General features: G+C 47.2%; 2 long non-coding RNA genes across 3 annotated transcripts; both read right to left on the bottom strand.

The window, feature by feature from the left end:
* Positions 1-1,407: 1,407 nt before the first annotated feature.
* Positions 1,408-3,260, bottom strand: LOC122175910. Its single transcript, XR_006177566.1, has 4 exons — positions 3,060-3,260; positions 1,832-1,973; positions 1,679-1,724; positions 1,408-1,590 (listed from the first exon to the last, which is right to left on the bottom strand). It is a non-coding gene; the product is annotated as an uncharacterized LOC122175910 (long non-coding RNA).
* Positions 3,261-3,537: 277 nt separating this feature from the next.
* On the bottom strand, positions 3,538-6,752 carry LOC122175894. 2 transcript variants are annotated; one of them, XR_006177551.1, is made up of 7 exons: positions 6,661-6,752; positions 6,314-6,377; positions 4,645-4,731; positions 4,302-4,436; positions 3,940-4,003; positions 3,805-3,866; positions 3,538-3,689 (listed from the first exon to the last, which is right to left on the bottom strand). It is a non-coding gene; the product is annotated as an uncharacterized LOC122175894 (long non-coding RNA). The 2 variants fall into 2 exon arrangements; XR_006177550.1 differs by lacking the exons at positions 6,314-6,377; positions 6,661-6,752 and adding an exon at positions 5,003-5,130.
* Between the last annotated feature and the right edge of the window lie 858 nt (positions 6,753-7,610).

The following is a 7,610-nucleotide window of genomic DNA, read 5'->3' as shown; positions in this document are numbered from 1 at the left end:
CAAGAGGGTGGGCAAGGATAAACTGTTTGGGCTGGGCTAAGGATCTATCACAAAACAAGCATTTGGGACAGAATGGCAGGGAAACTTTATTTAACGTCACTCAAAATAAAAAGGAGTGGATTTTGACTTTGGCTCTGAATTAGTATTTTCTCTGTCATTTGAGATATTTTCTCAGATGTTCATATGTGACATCACTGAGTACATTCTTTTCTCTTTTTAAGACAATTTGATTCACTTTCCATAGAACGACCTGGTTTGCAAAGGACCACAATGCTCATCTGCTTCCAACCCCCTGCTGTGTGCAGAGACACCAACCAGCAGACCAGGCTGCCCAGAGCCACATCCAGCCTGGCCTTGAATGCCTGCAGGGATGGAGCATCCACAATACATCTCCAAGTTACAATTACATAGTACAAGTATACCATGTCTAAACCAACACAACAGATGCTACCCTTTGTCTATTTTGGGCACTCATACCTCAATTGGCATGGAGATAACGGGTAACCACTAAGTAATAATAATAATAACAATACATAGCTACTAAAGTTTGAGGGACAGAGGGCTCTGCACCCACTAGTGGCAAGTAGAAGAAAAGTTTGAGTTATGTTGAAGCCTTGGGCAACATCACACAAAAGGGTTGTTTGATTCAGGGCTGTAGATACAGAATAGAATTCTTGAAGTTTTTCTCTGAGGGTTAAGTTGTACCGCAGAAAATATTATGAGCACACAGGCCTTACAGCTTTATTCTGTGTACCTGTGAACTTCAACTGCAATCAGAGCCTGACTGTCATACAATGATTCCGAGTGGAAATTATTTGTGAACAATGAAATTATTTCTTAAGTAATAGCACTGAACTATAGCCTGTGACTCAGGGAAAGCACTCTCACAGTTTGTGATCATCTTCCAAGGTCATTCAGATCAAAACCTATACTGTACCTCCTTACATTAAACTGCACTCACATAGTGCATATACAATGACAGTAATTTTTTTGTTGAGAAAACCATTCTAAGACCACTTTCTATTTATTTCCTCCTCCCTAGGTACCGGTCAGACCAGGCCAATGGACTTCTAGAAGCATTTGGACAACACTTTCAGCAACAGCAGTTAAAGTTCAGACAGTTGCACAGAGCCAGGCATCGCTGGTTCCTTCCAACCCACGCTGCTTTCTTGCTGCATGACCAAGAATGAGACATTTCAAGGAGCAGTAACACTAGGAGAAGTTTATAAAGAGGCAAACATCTCTCTAACATCCACTTCAGACATTCCTCAGGAAAAGAGCATATGCTTTGCATGAGAAGTAACAAGTTAACAGCCTGCAGACATCCACTTAACCAAGGAGTAAAATAACTTAGTAACTCAGTGAAACTCACCTGAAGTCAAGTCATTAGCAAAGTGGTATTGCAAGTAAGTCAATTAACTTTTTTCTATCCTGAGTTACCCAGATACCACACTGGAAGCACAGCAGAACTGGGTCATTAATTAAAAGCAGAGGTGATTTATAACCGCAGATTGTTGAATATATAAAAACAGAATATTATATGCAAGCATATAACGCAAAGGCAGAATGCAGAGTCAGTTGCATTTCTTTCTGTTAGAAAGAAAAAAAGCAAAGAACAGTGCCTTAATTCACTTGCATTAGAACTATTTGGGATAGAGGATCACAGGCACCCACTTACCATGACTTGATGAAGGGCATCACTGAGATGCACTAGTTTGAGCTGCCTAGCAAGAAACCAGAGATAATCCTCATCAAATCAGCATTATGAAAGGAAACCAGCACTTGTTTCCCAAGAGTCAACACCGCTCTGCTCTCAGGCCAGCACACCCACCTTCATGCTTGAAGCTCCACCAAATTCAAGTAAGGCTGCTCTCCAGAACCTCAGCTGCAACAACACGAGCACTGGGAAAGTACCGCGGTTTCATTCGGTGAGTCAAACGAGGCTGACACGCTGTGCTATTGAAGTAGATGACCTGTGAAAGTATTGGCTATTAACTTCAGTCTCACTTTTTTCTTTTCTCTTTTTTAATACAGAACATGCCGTGCTAAATGGCCAGTGGCAGAAGCGGTCACAATCCTCCTCTTCCTCCAGCTGAGATAAGCTCATATCAGCAGCAAGGAAAGACATCCCAAACAAGCACAGAATAACTGCTAGGTGCTTTATTTCTTCCCTGAGGTAAGCAAAGATTTTCTGCTTTTTTGTTTTAAGCTGGAGACAGCCAGGTATCCGCCTCACCAGGAAAAAACTCAAGCTACATCAGTCTAGCCATTCTATTTTATTGCAGATACTCTTAGGCATCCCATTTCCACAGGCAATAGAGCATTCCCACCTGCAGCAGCAACAGTCTTTCCAAGAATTTGCTGCAAGCTGATAATTCTTCTCTAGAACTGACATATACTCACCCACTTCCCATGCCAAAGCAAAATTACCAGTATTTTTGGGGCACGCATTGAAACAAGAACAAAGTTAAGCCTTGAAGTTCTTCTCCACAGTTTCGCTTCAGCAAGAAGGAAACAAAAGTGAGAAGTCTCTCTTAAGAGGAGACACCTAGGTTTTCAGTTTTAAGTTTAGAAGTTTCTAAGTTGTCTGTCTGCTGTTTTGTTTCAGCACATTTGGTGAGAGGCACAGTCTTAAGTACTACAAGTAAAACCTTACCCACACAACGAGATTTGTTTTTATATAAATTAATCTAGAAATCTGAGCTGGCCTCATTACAGACCTCTCCTAAAGAGGAGGCTTCATAAGCATTTCCATTCATTTTCATGTTAGAAACTTTTTTTTTTTTTTTTTGCCCCCCAGGAGGATTCAGCAAGAAAGTCACAGAGAACAGCAACCTTCCTCCTTCCTAACCATCTCAGCCTATTTCAGACATCACTGTTGCTGTAAAACATCCCTAGCATACATGGAGCATAGCCTTGTACACACTCCACAGGCACATTTCACCTCCAGCCACTTATCCAAACCCTTTTTAACTGTACACCCCAGGCGCAGTAAACTGCTACATAAATCAAGCAGCCTCCTAAGCTACAGACCAAGAGTTGTTTCAAAAAGGCTTTACCTCACTTTGAAGTAAGCTGTACTTTTTCTTCCAGCAGAACACAGAACTCAGCTTCTCCCTTCCAGGCCAGGACCAAGAACACAGCCACCAAGGAGCCATCACCACTCAGGGGGAGCCCCAGGCCAAGAGGGGCTCCCCCCATTCCCCCCCTTAAGGGAGGCCAAGAGGGGCTCCCCCTCACCACCCCCCCACTCAGGGGGAGCCCCCAGGCCAAAACAAAGAAATTTCCAATACTGACCAGCACCCACCCTCCCACCCCCAAAAAAATAATCTCTTGACATAGTGCAAACCCCAGTCAACAGCCCCCATAAAACAAAAAAACAAGAAGAACTAAGAAGAGGCTCCCAGACACAGGACAACACAGCCACCAACACCAAATAAACACAACCGCTCACCTCAAACCCAACCAACTTCAAAATCTACTAAAAAAAAAAAAAAAAAAGGAAAAAAAAAACCACACAATAGGGCCACAGACACCATGTACCTCATCAGCCACTTGCACTTCTTCATCTTGATAGTGTGCAGCTCCCCATCAAAAATTCTGGCCTTCCTCTTCAGAACACTCCAAATTCCTGAACAATGGCTGCTGAATCTCCACTGCAGGCACTGCTCAAAACAACACCTTCAAGCCTGAAAAAAAAAAAACCACAAACCACAATGAAACTTCACCAGGACAAAAGGCACAAAGGCAGCTCTAAACTCCATCCCAGGAACACCACTGGCAGGTCACAAACAAAAAACTCACCTCCCTCTGCAGAGGCAGCAGTTGCTACCAGGATCCTTGCTCCAGCACTGAACCTAGAAGAGCTGTGAACACCACCAAGGCACCCTTAGGGGTCTGTGGCCCTCAGGTTGGAAGGATCACACCCCTGCTACTCACCACTGATGAAATCTCATGTTCAGGCAATCTCTGCAAAAAGGAAAACTTGTCTGCAGCTTTCACCCTGGAACCAGATTAAAAAAAAAAAGTCAGAGCAGTAAACAATTGGAAAGACTCCTCTACAAACTATCCTGTTGCACTCCCTTGCTACAGCACCTTGCCCAGGAAAGCATCCTGACTCAACTTAAACGTTCCCAGAGAAGCACGCTTGATACCTTCTCAACCAGACTATACCATTGCTCTCACAGAGAAATCATTCCTCCTTCCGATTGTAAAAAACTTATGGTGGTCAAGTCCATGAATATCATCCTCAAAGCAACCACACTTTACAAACTTAATAACAGCAGGGAGATCCCACTCACCTTCCCTTCTCTTGGTAAAGCAGCCATAGGTTGTTGAACATCCTTTCCTCAGAAGGGAGATGCTCCAAGCTCCTCATCTTCTTTGTTGTACAGAGTGCAGTAGTTGCAGTAGTGCAAGTTTCTCATCTTCTTGACCTGTAGAGACAAAGAAGTGAATGCAGTAGTCCAGACACAGGCTCACCGGGGCAGAACCCTATTGCTCTCATTTTCACACAGCCCAGGATAGAATTGGCTTTCTGGGGTGCTCTGCTGGCTCACAGCTGAACACCAAGCCCCCCTCAGGTCTCCTTTCCAGCAGGCCACTCACTAACATGCAGTGCATGTTAGCTGCACAGCCTCATACCTGCTCTCCTTGAAGTTCACTGGGTCCTGCTGTCAGCTGCTCCTCCCAGCTTCACATCATCAGCTCCCTCTCTCTTCATCCAGGTCACTGATGACAAAAAAAGCACAGTAAGATGCAGTACCCACCCCACATAACATTACAGCTTTTGACTACACTGCTGAGCCTGCCCATCCTCCCTCAATCACCAATCTCACTCTCGATAAGCACCATTACAATCACACTGCCACGAACAGTGTTAAAAGCCTCACTGAAGTCAGGTGTGCAACATCCCCTGCTCTTCTCTCATCTGAAGAGATGGTCATGACCACATAGAAGGCTCCTGTGCCAGTCTGGCCTGATTTCCCCACCATGAACCCACCTTTACTACCCCTAGAAATCTCTTCCCTTCAAGTTGCTTGGAGATGACATCTGGAACAAGCTGATCCAGGGACTGAGATGAGGCCATCCTCCTCACCCTCCTTGAAGGCTGCAGAGAAGCTGGCTATCCTCCCATCCTCACAAATCTTTCCTATAGCAAAGATCATAGAGAATGCTATAGAGAGCCAGCTGGCAGTGGCTTCCGCCAGCTCCCTTGGCACACACTGGCACATCCCCATAGAGCCCAGGGAGCTGTGGGCATCAGTTTTGCCTAGCTGATATTCACCTCCTCTGCAATCGAGAAGTCATCCTTCCTCAAAGGCTCTTTCCTGTGGGATCCAGGATTCTCAAGGAGTGGTCTCTGCAGTCTCAGTCCTGATGGCTAAAGCACAGAAGGCGTTCTGGGCCCCCGCCTGCCGAGACAGCAGGCCCACACCACCCCTAGCCTCCTTCTTGCTGTTCGCAAGCTTGCAAGCTTCTGTTACCCTTGACCTCCCCAAAGGTGATATTCCCTGGGCCTCCCATCTCTTCCTGCTCCTCTTTTGGGGGCTCCTTGCTCTCCCATGCGGCTCTCCTGCCATTTTCCCTCACTTTCTTGCTCCTAGAGAAGCGCTCCTCCTGAGCGCAGAAGAAGGAATCGCACTAGCTTCAGCAAATGCTTGCTGGACTCCTTCTGATGCTGCAGGGGTAACTCCCTCTAAGCCCTTTAAGAGGGCACAGCAGACTCCCTCAAAGTCTGCTGTCTCAATCCTACTTACTGCTTTGCTTCTTCCACATGAGATACTGAACTTGACCCTCCCTCAACAGGGAGAACAAGCTCCTCTATCACCTGTGTCCAAATTTTTTACTTTCAACACACTGCAGAAGCCTCATGCAACAAGCATGCCTGGCAGCCTTGCTTTCCTAACAATTGTCAGGGTTGATCGAGCCACCCTGCCAGCTAATGCCCACAGCTGTAAGGCTGCTTTCAGCTGCACACAGATCTTACCTACTTTCCTCATCCTGGTTTGTCACCAACACGCTCCAGGGATGTTACCCACCTTCACCTGCCTATTAAGTCTCACTTGAGTGCTCTCCTCTTCTTCTCTCATCCCTAGGCAGGGCTCCATCCAGCTCTCTCACCTCAACAGCAACTCCATCACCCTGCTAGTTTGTCACGTTGAAAGAGAACACAGCCATCCCAAACAGCATTCCAGTCACAAAAGCTGTCCCAGTGTGCCTTCATGATGGGAATGAGATTGTGCTTCTAAAGATAAATGTAAGGAGGGGGTAAACACACAGTCCCATCCTGCTGCTAGAAGCAGGAACTCACCTACCGACTCCCAAATGCTCGCTGGTTTGGAATGAGCAGAAGCTCTCCACAGCCCTCGCTCAGTCTGCAATAAGAGAACGCTTGGCTTTAGCGGCTCTTTGAGTTGCTTCTTGCTCCCAGCTGCACCGAGGCTGCAGGAATACAGCCCCGTCCTGCTCGCTCCCATTAACAAGAGCAGGAGGAACTGAAGCGCCCGCTAAAAAAACCCAGGGATGGAAAGATGAGAGAACCGAACGCGAGAAAAGGCGGGCAGCGACGCAACACCAGCTCTAAAAAGCCAGGGAAGCCTGGCGACAGCCCTGTGCCGGCCCCAAGAAGAGCACGGTGAGAGCCCGGCAGCCTCTTACCCCGAACAAAGAGCCCTTAAGGACCACCGAGCGCTCACCGCCCCCGGGGTCCCATTACAACCAGCACGGCTCATCTGTTGGGGCGAATCTTGATGCCGCTCTGCAACCTGAAAACAAAAAATAAACAAGGAACAGAGAACATGAAACAGAGCTCCAAAGTTTCACTTCCAAAGCAGCCCCGACAGCACCGGGAGCGGACAAAGAAACACACCCAGCGAGGAACTGCCCAGAGCTCCCTCGTGGCTCCTGGCAGCGCCCCGGAGGAGCTTAAGAGGCTTTGGGGCGGGCCCTGCGCTGAGCTCCGGACGAGGCGCAGCTGTGCCCGGCACCTGGCGGTCGTTGCCTCGTTAGCGCAGCCGGGCCTCGTTAGGGCGGGCCCGGGGCTTTGACAGGTAGACACGTGGACTCTAGATCTGAATGACGGACTCAAATTGCGCTTTGAAGATGCTTTGCGATTTGGTTTCTCTGCCCCGTTGCTCAGGGTTACGTCCACTTGTCGTAGAAATCACTAGGAAGACCTTCCATGAGATTTTAGATGTGTCTAGCTAAGGACACAGGTACACTGTAAAGACTTCAGTGATGGAATTCCCTTGATGTAGCATCATTCTTAATTTACTATCCTGAAAGTTGGACTGTGCTGCTTTTTAATTTTTATTGCTGCAGAACTGTGAATGCTTTTATTGCATGTTGTTACGGACATCAGCTGCAACAGGTGGGAAAAGAAGGGAGACCTGAATGTGAGAGTGATCCTGCTGGAGGTTCTGTGACAGCTCATCTCCCAGCTGAGCAAAACCCTGACGTTTCCTTTAATGATCTGAGGGAGTCGTTCTGGGAGACAAATAGCATCGTATCACAGAGCTTGCAGCTACTGGTGTGAGCTGGTGCTGCTTTCTGAATAGTTCCAACCCCCTGCTATGTGCAGGGTTGCCAAGCACCAGACCGGGCTGCCT

Source organism: Lagopus leucura, unplaced genomic scaffold, assembly GCF_019238085.1.
Source record: "Lagopus leucura isolate 7727_CA_CO unplaced genomic scaffold, USGS_WTPT01 Super-Scaffold_741, whole genome shotgun sequence".
Lineage (NCBI taxonomy): Eukaryota > Metazoa > Chordata > Aves > Galliformes > Phasianidae > Lagopus > Lagopus leucura.
This window is presented reverse-complemented; position numbering and strand designations above follow the sequence as displayed.